The sequence below is a fragment of the Hippopotamus amphibius genome, chromosome 3 (genome assembly GCF_030028045.1).
Source record: "Hippopotamus amphibius kiboko isolate mHipAmp2 chromosome 3, mHipAmp2.hap2, whole genome shotgun sequence".
Lineage (NCBI taxonomy): Eukaryota > Metazoa > Chordata > Mammalia > Artiodactyla > Hippopotamidae > Hippopotamus > Hippopotamus amphibius.
The window spans coordinates 9,654,441-9,666,498 of NC_080188.1; positions in this window are offsets into that span (position 1 = coordinate 9,654,441).

The window sequence follows — 12,058 nt, forward strand, 5'->3', positions numbered from 1 at the left end:
AGTGTTTTAAAGACTCTATAAATATTATTTACTTAGTAAGGTCTTACCAAGTCCTTACTATGTGGCAATCTAAGTAAGAAGTATATTATTAACATAACATATTCCTCATACAATCTTATTAAATTATTAAGGTCTTATCATCTTCATTTAATAAATGAGGAGAACAAAGCACTTGAAAATTAAGTATTTGGCCTAAGTCCTTGGCAGAGTTAAGATTCAAAATTGGGCAGTTTGACTCAGGTTTATACCCTTAAGGCACACTAGCTATGCTGCTTCTCTATCAGCCAATAGTAGAATTGCATCCTTGAAAATAATCTTGGTGGTAATTCTTTATTGTGATTATATATTCTTCTTGAGTAATTAGTGCTTAACCTGGTATCTGATAAATGGTTGGTGTTATATAATTGTTTATTAATTAAACTGATAATTTAAAAAAGAGAAATGAATGAATAATTCTGAAAAAGGTAGTTGTCCCATTTTCTGAAACATGATTTATGATGGGGAACTCATAATTCAATCAATTTCAAAAGATAATTAATACTGCTGACATGACAATATGGCCCTTTGTCTTTTAAGTTTGGCTACTTTTCTTGTTTCTCACTCTTCATCTCGTACTAATCAGATGATTTAGTTCATCTTCAAATAAATCTGCTCAAGACTACCTTATTTTTATTTTTATATCCAGTCTTTGCCCCATTAGAAATATTTGAAATGGATATTCAGGAAGGCAGAATGGGAGTAAGACATGGGAAAGCTGGAACTAGTGTTATTAGGCTGTTTCCTTTTCAAGCACCTAATCTAATCTTATGTTAAAATGTGTTCCCCACTGCTGTGGTCTGAATATGTCCCCCCAAAGTTCATATATTGACTCCTACCCCCAAAATGTGATGGTATTAGGAGGTGCGACCTTTGGGAGATTATTAGGTCATGAAGGTGGAGCCCCTGTGAATGGGGTGAGTGTTCTTCTGAGAGAGACCCCATAGAGTTCCCTAGCCCTTTACACCATGTTCAGACACAGGGAGAAATTAACAGTCTGCTAGCCAGGAGGGGACCATCACCAGAAGCTCACCACGCTAGCACCGTGACCTTGAAATTCCACTGCTCCAGAACTGTGAGAAGGCATTTTCCATTGTTTATAAGCTCCCTAGTCTGTAGTATTTTGTTATAGTAGCCTGAAAAGACTAAGACACTCACATATTATAATATATTAACTACAGGAGTATATGTTTACATGTCATTCATGCATTCATTTGACAATTTTTTTAAGTACTGTGATATGTTAGGCATATAATAGCAAGCACAAGTAAAATATCTGCCCTTGTAAAGCTCATGTAGAACATTAAAAAAAAAAAAAATCGTGATACCTGAAATGGCAATATGGTGATTTAAAAATACAAACTATGTATATCAACCTAAGACATAATTGAGTTCATTTTCTGGTTCTATTTATTGCTATGATAATAATAATGATAATAATAAACTAGTAAAGTTTTTAAATGTTCTTTATAAGATCATACCCCTTCTTCCTTATCTTTGATCACCTTGAACTACCCAGCCAAGTTCAGTTTGCTTCTTCCACCAGAATAGAACAGAGAAGAAACAATAAGTTCATCATACAAACTGGGTACATTTCTAAATCTACCACAGCCCAGATTAATGATATCTATTTGCTCTGGAGACATAATTGTTTTTACTGCCCTCCTGAGCCTCAGGTCCACCCCATAAATTTGTACAGATTATATCCTCTTCAAGGGCACCCAGCCAATTGCGTAGGAGTGGCGGCTAAATCCAGCTGCAGGCTTGCTTGGCAAACATGATCCTCAGCATGGGGCTGCACCAGCCTGGAAGAAGGGACTCTTTGTTGTAATTGATCATCTAAGAGGGAGGCTCTTTTTCTCAGCTGGTCTGCCTAGAGAAGACTCCTTTTAGGAAAGTATTCTCCTGGATTGAGCCCTTTTTCCTAACACAAACCCTGCTGGTAACCCTGCTGAGCCTATTACTGTCTCTTCCAGACACTAGCACAGTATTCCCATTATCTTTATCCCCACTTGAATGTTGTCCTACACGTTGACTTCTTCAGTAAACCCATCTGGAGGTCAGTGTTTAAATTAATTCTCATATATAAACGAGTGTGTTCTTGACTTTGCTCCTATTTACTTGCTCATGTGCTTGTGTTTGTTTTCCCTAACGAAGTGGTGGGTCTAAAAGTAAGAAATGATATAGTGAAGTTGGAAGGATAAAGAAACATTGGCCTGGACTGGAATCTATGCCAAATCATAATTTTCTGCATCTCTATTTACGCACTCAGTTCAGTGTAAAAAGAAGGGAAAAATTGTAGATTCTGAATAACCAAATTATTATTATAAATGTGGTGGACTTTTATCAACTGATAAACTTACTGGCTGAATAGGCTTCTTTACTTGAAATGATAGCAAAAATAATATAACAATTCATAAGTCTGCTGTTTTTATTAAATGAGATACTGAATATGGAATTCTTAGCAAGATCCCTGGCAGAATTCAAAGAAATTATCTGTTTTTAAACTCCTATATATAGGCTTTGTCCTAGTGGGAAAAGATGAGCCCACAGCTAAACAGTGACAGGCTGAGTCATTTATTATTCCCATTCCTCAGTTTACAGATCCTAAAATTAAGGAATGCACTTGAGCTCTTAGGTGCTCTTTCTGTAGCCAAATCCAGCCTCTGTACCCTGACACTGAATTAATTTTTGAAGATAGAGTTTTGGGTGAAGTAGAATAGTGTAGCTTTATTTCTTTGCCAGCAGGCTAATGCCCTCAGAACTGTGTGTCCTGACCGGAGGGGGTAGTGGGGAGTTTTACATAATGGTCCAAAGAAGAGGGCGTGATCAGCTCATGGACATTCTTCTGATTGGTTGGTGGTGAGGTAAGTGGGAGTCAGCATCATCAACCTTGTGGTTCCAACTAGTCTGTAGTCCACGGGCTTGTGGGCAACACAGCCTTAAATTTCTGCCCCCTGGTGGTAGTTCAGTTCTGCAAAACAGCTCAAAGATATTACTATGTATAACCCATGATGGGGAACCAGGACCTTGCCCCAAGGCTCCACTGTTTTTTCTCTTGACTTTTCCTCCCTTGTCTCCCCATCCCCTCCCTTCCCTAATTAGCAACTGTTTGAACCTACACCTAGGAACTCAGGGAAGGTCCTGGAGGCTGAATGAAGCCTATTTCCTGTAATCAAGAATGGGGGACCCAGAAAGGCTTTTGTGCCCAGGAACCTCACAGGGTCCTGTTCGGTTTCATTTCCAAACTTAAAATCGAGTCATTTTATAGTAAGAAATGGTAGGCGTGAGGACGAAAATAAAATTCAACACTAGCAAAAGAGTGACCAGGATTTTGACTGGCTGAGAAACTGTATAAAAACATCTTAAACTGAGAGTATAGAAGTAAAACCTGTTCAAAGATAAGCTGAAGCAACAAGAAAAAAAATACCCAATTGCACACTCTAAATATCTGCAGTTTATTGTATGTTAACTGTATCTCAATAAAAGTTCTTAAAAAAAAAAAGATAAGCTGAAGCAGATTAAAAATTTTCCGTTTGTTGCATTTGGGAAGCTCCAAACTGAAAGTGGTTAGGAGGTCTCTGCAGGCAGGAGCTGAATGCCGGCGAGGAGTGGGAAGAGATTTTATGGAAAAAAGACAGAAGCAAAGTAAGAAAACTATTGATTGGCTATAGCTTAAAGTCTAGTTGGGTGTTTGTGGTTGGCTGTACTTAAGTTTCAATTTTGTAACCTCAAGGCAATTTCAAGCTCACATTTTGATTGTCTTCTCCAGGTCACCATGGTATTAGAGCCACCTCAGTCTAACAACCTCCTGGTTTAATTGGCTTAACAACCTTTTATAATAGTAAGGAACATTGAGAAGCTTACTTTTATAAAATAGATTATCACTTTAAAAGGGAGCATCTGCTCATGTCACCAGGTAAAATGCAGATTACCTAGAATTATGAATAATTTTAATTTTAAAATATAACTCACACTGGGTATAAATTGAGCACCTTAAAATTAAAGTTAGTCCTGCACAATCTATGCTCACAGGTTTGAGAGTAATTGCTCTTGTCATTAAGTTTAGAAGAAATCCTGAAAGATACTTGGGGCCAATGACTTGCCACCATGATGACTAGGATTATTATTTTTACTTGTCTCATCAGCAGTAGAATGGACACACCTTAAAGAATGTGTGTTAGTTGAATTGCACTGAAATGAATTTGGAAAGCTGTCCCCTAAAATTTGCCTGCCTGGTTTTTTTCTTCCTTACTTGTTAATCCCTAGAAAGCTCTGCACATAATTATTCATGTGTAAAGGACAGAAGAGATGGGATTGCATGAGGAAGGACGTTGTGACTGCCTCTAAGTGTCTCATTTTGCATGCCTAAAATCTGCTTTGACCCATATCTCTCAGAGTCATCTAAAGAATAATTGAAATGTTTTAGAAACACCTACCCATTTCAAGTCACAAAAGCTTTATTACTTTTGCAAGTGCTCCTTTGGCTACAGCAAATCTAAAATGTGAATTGGAGAAATATGTTAGTGTTTGCAAAATCTGTCCAGCTAAATTGTTTCTTTAAATAAAATTGAAGTCAGCAAAAATGTGCTTCTGCAGCTGCTGTTTCATAGTGCATTCCACTACTTACCAGATTTGAAGAATTCTAAGCTTTTAAAGGAGAACTACCCTTGTTTTGTTAATGATTCCTTTCTTTCATATTCACAATGGGAAAAAAAAAGAAACTTAGTTTTTACAAATATTTGACTATCTTGGAAGTTGATGACACTGAAAAAAAAAAGAATAGTGTTTCTGTCTGGGATATCTATAAAGTCGTTTTAATTTTTTTGCATGGAATTTATGTGAAAATTCTATCAAGCTTTTTAAAAATGTGGTTGGCACTCAGTCTTTGGTTTATTATAAATTGGTTTCCACATGAAATGTTTTATATAGTATAATAAATTGAATGCCACTATATATTGGTTTGTGTTTATAATATACTGGATTGACTGAGTAATAAATCTTTCTTTTCAGCAATTATTTTTATTGGTGTGAGTAAATTATACTGGTTTCACAGTGAGCAAAAATGTTTTGCATATAAATTATACTGTCTTTGGTAAGGTGATGTTGAATTTAACATTTAATTTAAACATCAGGGAAATATATATATATATGTGTACATATATATACACACACACACGTGAATATTGCATTTCTTATGACAGTTACATCATTTTCTGCAGATAAAAATAGTTCACTCCAAAATCTCATATTAAACTTGAGGAGATTTCATTACATTACAATAAATCTGTTCATTCTCTATGCCAATTTGTGTTTCAATGTTTGATGTAAAAGCTGCACTGAATTTATTTTATTGTTATTCTGAACTCCCACCGAGGTGTGTAGTATATAGAAAATCACATTTCAGTCTAATATAAGGAAGAACAGTCTAAGAATTATAGCTTTGCAAAAATGATAGGAATTTCCTCAACTTTTGAGATAATGGATCTTTGATACAAAATGCCTATGTTTGAAAACAATATGATATTGTATTACAGCTCAGATACTTACACTTGTTAAAAGTTTGGTTTAGATGGCATTTTAAGTCCTTTAAAATGTGAAAATTCTATCATTTTCTGCAGTTTATATAATTCTGTAATTCCTAAACATCACTATGCATTCATTTCAACCAACAGTAATTAAGCAACTGCTTTGTGCCTACTATATTGGATATCACAGAGAATATTTCCATTGTTGCAAAAATTTCCATTGGACATCATTCATTAAAAACAAGGAATTTTAAAAAACAATAGATTTGTTTTATTATCTTATCCTAAATTCTAAGTCTGTATAGTACAAATTATTTTCCCATGGAAGAGACGTTCTATGGCATGTTACATGTGTTACATAAATGATTTTTTTTTTTTTGGTAATAGAATAATGGAATCTTTTTTTAAAAGACTATGCTAGACAAAGTTAAATAGTTTTATTAGAGCAGGACTCCTTAGAGCCCTAATAAGTTTCATGTGGCTCTTCAAGAGGGGGTATATTATATCATGTTCCCTAAATTTACATGACTATAGGAATATCACATCTTTTTTTCTTTTGAAGGGTCTCTTTTCGAATAGCATCTGTGAAATATGTTATTGTAACAACTATCAAAGAGAGATTTTTTTTTTCTATTTTGGAAAATATTTGCATCAAGACATTTATACTATGCCCATTTTAGGTGATTATGATATTATTTTATAAAATTCTTTATTGCATTAATGAAAATCTTCCTAACCACTGTAACATTTAGCAGATATCTTTATCAGATTAGAAAATGAATGGCATCAAATAGAAACTAACTTATTACAATGTGCTACTATTCGTTAAATAAACTATATTTATTTTTTATTGACGTATGGCTGATTTACAATGTTATATTAGTTTCACTTGTACAAAGTAGTGATTCAATATTTTTACAGATTTATCCATTGACTGTATTTCTAATGGAATATGATAATGATTTATTTCAATTTACAAAATCAATAAGAAGAATGCATTACTTACATATCTAACAAATTAATGCTTCTCTCTTTCTAAATTTCCTCACAGGTTACTTCCTCATGAAATCTAACTTTTCTTCTCAAATAACAGCTGAAAGAGTCTGTTGCTATCAGTAGCTAATATTTACAGAAACTTCACTATGTTTTAGGCAATGTACCAGTCTTTTTGTAATATGGTTGCTTTATCTTCAGAATATTCATTATAAAATTAAGTGTCCTTACCCATTTTATGAGCTGGTAATCTGGTACTTGAAATGATTAGTGTGTCTCTCTCTGTATGTATAATGTATATTATTATTATATGTTATATATTATACATACATACACAGCTAGTCAGTGGCAGTTATGGGTTTTGGACCTAGATCTTTCTGACTTCATTTACTTTCTAGCCTTATGTATTGCCCCAAGTCTTACACAATTATTTCCTTTTAGCTGATACATTTTTGTTTGGCTAGATGACATATTTCTGAATTATTTCAAAGTTTACATCATCTTTCCACTGCTCCTATGTATGCTTCATGCTTTGAGGCCTTGTGACTCTACTCTTGATCATTCTCCCAAAAAGTAAGACCACCATCCTCCATCTTAACCTTTTTCACACTATTCAGCCAGATGTGTGTAACTCCAAGACCTGGGCACTGCTTGCCTCAAGCCCCTCCCTCTCCATCTTCAAAGCCAGCAACAAAACTTTGGGGCCTTTTCTCATTGCATCATCCCAACCTCCATGTCTGCCGCCCTCGTCCACTACTGAAGAAATTTATGACTATGTTAGGCCTACTCAGATGAGCCAGGATAATCTTTCTATGGTAAAGTCAGTTAATTAGCAACGTTCATTACATGTGCAATCTTCGTTCTCTTAACATAGTAACAGGTTCCAGCAATTTGAACATGTACATCTTTAGGGCGCTATTATTCTGCTAACACAGCGTGGAGTGTATGTGTGTGTATTTTCTTTCTTCTTACTCTTTAATAAAATGTCTAGAATTTGGTGTATCTATTTAGTATACATCCTTTCCTTTTGTAGTAAACAAGACTGGACAAACTCAGGAAAACCTGAACATATGCCATACATTTTTTTTCAATTAGGCTTAAAGACTAGATTAGTGACAAGGAGTATGCAATCCATGAGTCATTTACTTTCCATCTGGCTTTGTATGAGTCCATGACATGACTGCATAGGGAATACTTATTTAAAAACCTCATATTGCGATTCCTTATTTATGTTTCAGTATTAACGTATGGCAAAATGCAGTATCTATTTTCTCATTGGAATGCTTCTGTTTGATAAATTAGGCAATCTAAGTTGGGAGAGTATTTTCCTCAGGAGGCAAAATAAGTCATTTTTATTTTGAAAGAAAAATATATTACATGTGTATTTATTTATAACAAACTGGAATTTGGCAAAAAAAGTGTAGTCTTTGCTCTCATTTTTCAAGCCCCTTTGGGAAGCGTTTTAAAATGTGCTAATGTACCTGAGATAAACTGGATTCTACATTTACAGAATCCCTTTCAATGTATGTTCCTGGGTTAGAACTGGCCAGAAGAATTTGTGCATGATTAAGGGATGGAAGCAAAAGAGTGGCTCTTGGTTTGGGGAATTTTTTGCTAATGATTCTTGGAAATAGAGTGCTGCCAGGAATTTTCAGTGGAAGCCTTTATCGTGGACGTTGAGAAGATTGCAATATGGGTACCTCATATTCTCTTTAACCCAAACACCCAACTTCTTAGTTGCTTTAATCTGTGGGAAAAGACCTTGGTGACTGCATGTTGAGCCCAAGCTGGGTAGGCCAGGGGAACTTTTCAGCCCGGTTCTGCCATGTACCATTCTTTAATAATCATTGAGAAGTTTATCACAGGCCCTCATACTGTCCTTGGTATTCATCACTTTTGAAACTGGAACATCCTAATAGATAAATAATATCTAATAATAAATACCTGACTCTTCAACAGATATTTGAGATTTGTTTTTGTTGAAAACATCTGCCTGCTTTGTATCTTTAAAGAATCTTCATTTTTCAGTATTTATTTAATTTTCCCTGAGAATATACTTTCTTGTGTTTTAAACTATTAGGATTTAAAAAAAAAAAAAAAAACCTTCTTTTATTTCCAGGCACTTTAAGAGAAACAAGAACTACTTTGTATGTGTCCTGTCTGCTGTTTTTATAAAGTTCAATTTCAGTATTTATTGGCAAAATACATTTTGTCTTTAAAAGTGGTTATAAGAGCTTTAGCATACGAGGTGCCCCACAGTCTGCTAAGAGTCCATTAAATTTATGGTCATTTCGGCAAGTGTTCAGTTTGCTTCTTTAACTTGACTATACTTATATCCAAAGTAACATATAGAAATCAAAGTGAAAAATGTTTTTAATAGTGATTTCTGAGATTTGACTCCATTTTGAATACTTGAGATAGTCATCTATTTATTATTTCCTCCTGATTTTCATTGACTTGAAGAATTTAAAACTGATTAAATCCCATGTGGAATGTTCTGTTTCAAACACCTACCTATATAAATTGTACCTCCAAAGACTGAAATTTTTATTGTAATCTTTTTTTTTTTTTGTGGTGATGTTACTTAATGCCAATGAAAGTTCACTTTATGTTGATTTTTGGGATCTGGATCTCCTTCATAGATTGATATCTCCACAAATGATTAGCTGTGAAGTCTTATTTAGACATTTAAATAAATTAGATTACCGTGTTCTATACCATGCTCAACTACTGACATTTATTGTGAATATATAGATCACATGCTGTAAAAATCAATATCAGAATCATCAATGGATATTTTAAAGACTATAGATACCAAAACAACTGCAGACTTACTAAATCTAGCTGTCATCATTTTCATCTTATCTGCTTATCATCTAATTTTCTGATCATTTACTGCTAAAGTTAGTGGCTCACTGTGGACTTTAGATGGATTGTATGGAAGTATAAACCTTCCTCAATATTCCCAGAATCGGGTGTGTGACTGTGTATCACATTATGACTGAAAAGAAGTGATGACATCTCTCATCCTTTCCTTTCTTTCCTTCCTTTATTCTTTCATGTCTGCCTTTTTTTTTTTTTTTAAAGAAAATGTCCTAGAAGTTTCCCTGCTGAATCTCCCTTAGGTTACATTAGCCACAACTGGGCCAAATACTCATTTCCAGCACTTAAAATGGAACAATGCTGATTGGCTTAAACTTAGGTTAAGCATGGTTTACTGGTGGACCAGAGACAGGGGTTACCTTTCCTGAGTTATACAGAGGAAAGCTGGACATACAAATGAGAACGACAGCAAAGAAGGCAGGCAAGTAGATGATGACCACAGCCAACGGTGTTGAATGTACATATTTTCATATTTGTATCATCAATATGTACAGCCATGCCTAGCATAGGTGGAAAGCTTATTAAATCTATCCTTCCTCAATCATAAAAACTTATGTTCAGGCTGCTCTGCCACCTTGCTACTATTGCAATAGAATAGAATTCACCATCATTTTTAAAGTAAATATTTAGTAAAGAGTGTTCAACAAAATACTAATGGTGAACTTAAAAATAAGGAAGTTATTTCACTATCTGCCCAATGTCGAAATACCTTCCTCAGTTCAGTCAGTTTGAGAGACGCTGAATTTAACATCGTAAAGGAGTTCTAGGACAGAAGGAGGTGAAGTTTTGTCAAACATTTTCAGTATGTACCAAACGGTGTGCTAAGATCTTTGACAAATGCTTAGGAATAAAAAGTCTATTTCTTTCCGAAACTCTAACTAATTGAATTGTTCATATTTTGGCAAATAAGATGCCATAGCAATTTCCAAGCCAAAACAAGAGAACCTTTAGTAATTTACAAATCTAGGACACAGAAGACAATTTCTTCTCTATATCTTTTATTGATTTCAATAATTAACAGAATAAACTTGTTCCTTTTCACTCAAATCCATGTGTTCTTTAGGAAGCCACATTTAAAAGGAAAATCTATTTTCATCCAAGAATTTCTTCTTAAGACTCTTAACTCTGCTTTTCTGACACCCAGTTTAACAATCTGAAGCAATATCACTGACAAAAAACAAACAAACAAACAGTGAAAGAATCTAAAAGCAGTTACATTTTGCTGATTTTAGATAAACATATTGAATGGCAGAAGCTAAAGTCTTATAGACATAAACTTTCTGTAGTGTTTGCAGGGGTGCGTGCCAGTATGTTTTAGTTTTTATTTGTTTTACTTGATTTTGTTTTATGTTCTGTTTTGCTTTTGAGGAAGAAAGAGCATAATAATCTCAGATATTTTACATACATCTGGCTGTAAACTGTAGTTCTGTATTCATGGGCAATTAATTTCTCTGTTGTCCAATTTCTTCATTTATAATATGTTTCCACTAATATCCAAAGAGTTTTACAAATTACCAATAATATGCATTGCATTGCCCGGGGCATAGAATATGCTCGACAAATGGTAGTTATTTGTGTTTTATTAATTGCAGTTTTCCTGACAAGAGACCAAACTGTTAATTCAGTCTGATATAGATTATTGAGGACTTATTTTGGCCCTTCCAAATATGAGTGATTTTGGACAACTACTTTACTCATATTGATTTCCCAGCAGATCACATCTTCCAGCTAAACTAATTTGTACTTCAAAAATATTTTGCTAAATTGCAAAACCTTTAACCTGAATCTCTAAGCCCATAGTACTAGTACTTATTTAAAGATAAGCTTTGATTGTAGGATTCCATTAAAAGTAGAATCAACTGGCACCTTCACTATATAGGATTAAAGGAAAATGAAAGGACAAAATGGCTTGTACATTTTCAAAATATTTTTCACTAATCAGTTATAGTTAGCATGAATTAATAGGATAGTTCTAGCTTTCCAGTTCTTTAAGAATAATTAATTTAAGACTGCCCACCCTACTAGCTTCTGACTTGGAGGGCTGAAATCATCAATTAAATCCACAGCAGATTAATTAGCCAGTAATTTGGGAAGTTAATCATCATTCAGTGGTACTTATTAAGTGTCTTTATGCTCATGAAACTTGTGTTGGGAGATTGGTTTGAGAGGATTGAAATGTTGCTTGAAGAGACATTTAAGTGGTTTGGATACCACAGTTTCAACCTAAATAATATCCTTATTGTTACTCATCCCTTTCATCACTGTTTAAGGGCAGTTATTGAATACAATACAAAAATGGGTAAGAAACGTATGATGTGTGTTACAGCTGGCATAACTTTTATGAGGGCTTGATTAAATTCTATCCCATGTTAAATATCCTGAATAAATTGTCAGCCTTATGCTCACAACCGACAATCTTTCTTTCCTTTCTCTGGGGAATTTTTCACATCCCGTCTCAGTTCACAGATGAATATCAATTTTGTGATTTCTCTGTAGAAGCCAATGGAAATTTGTTCAGATCACAAAGCTACCACAGAATTTGCCCAATTCAGCAGAAACACCCACCTTGGTTCAGTTAACGAGAAGCCTGATTTGGAATAGCAAGGGAGTTTGAATGA